Below are 898 nucleotides of genomic sequence, written 5' to 3' on the forward strand. Positions count from 1 at the left end.
GTCATATGCATCTTTCTAGTCATTATTCCATGCTTAAGGGTTTTCCAGACCTTTATTTGGAAAATACTTCCATTGACTTTTGTGGTTGGTCCTTCCTTTGCCTGGCACATTAGTTTGCTGTAGCTGCCATAACAAATCACCACAGTCTCTATGGCTTAGAAACATAAACTTATTTCCTCAGAATTCTGGACACTAAGAGTCCAAGGTCAAGGTGTCTTCAGGGTTGATTTCTTCTGAAATCTCTCTCTTTGATTTGCAGATGGTCATTTTTTTTTTGTACTTTTCCAAAGCTGGAAACGGGGAGACAGTCAGACAGACTCCCGCATGTGCCCAACCGGGATCCACCTGGCACGCCCACCAGGGGGCAATGCTCTGCCCATCTGGGGCATAGCTTTGTCGTGACCAGAGCCATTCTAGCACCTGAGGCAGAGGCCATGGAGATGTCCCCAGCGCCTGGGCCATCTTTGCTCCAATGGAGCCTTGGCTGCGCGAAGGGAAGAGAGAAACAGAGAGGAAGGAGAGGGGGATGGGTGGAGAAGCAGATAGGTGCTTCTTCTGTGTGCCCTGGCCGGGAATCGAACCCGGGACTTCTGCACATCAGGCCGATGCTCTACCACTGAGCCAACCGGCCAGGGCCTGCAGATGGTCATCTTGTATCTTGTCTTCATACAGTCCTTTCTCTTTGTGTGTATGTCTCTGTCCTTATTTCCTGTTCTGATATGGACACTACTCTTACTGATTTGGGCCCAGTTTAATAAACTTATTTTAATTTAATTACCTCTTTAAAAACTGTGTCTCTAAAGGCAGTTATATTTTGAAATACAAAGGGTTAGAGTTCAACATATTAATTTTGGGGGTATACACTTCAACCTATAATACCAGGGTTGAAATTCAAGCT

The 898-nt window shown here is 45.8% G+C and overlaps 1 non-coding gene across 1 annotated transcript; it reads right to left on the bottom strand.

Annotated features, from left to right (window-relative positions):
- Positions 1-560: 560 nt before the first annotated feature.
- Positions 561-636, bottom strand: TRNAI-GAU (transfer RNA isoleucine (anticodon GAU)). The gene has a single exon. It is a non-coding gene; the product is annotated as a tRNA-Ile (tRNA).
- Positions 637-898: the final 262 nt, after the last annotated feature.

This window comes from Saccopteryx bilineata, chromosome 5, assembly GCF_036850765.1.
Source record: "Saccopteryx bilineata isolate mSacBil1 chromosome 5, mSacBil1_pri_phased_curated, whole genome shotgun sequence".
NCBI lineage: Eukaryota > Metazoa > Chordata > Mammalia > Chiroptera > Emballonuridae > Saccopteryx > Saccopteryx bilineata.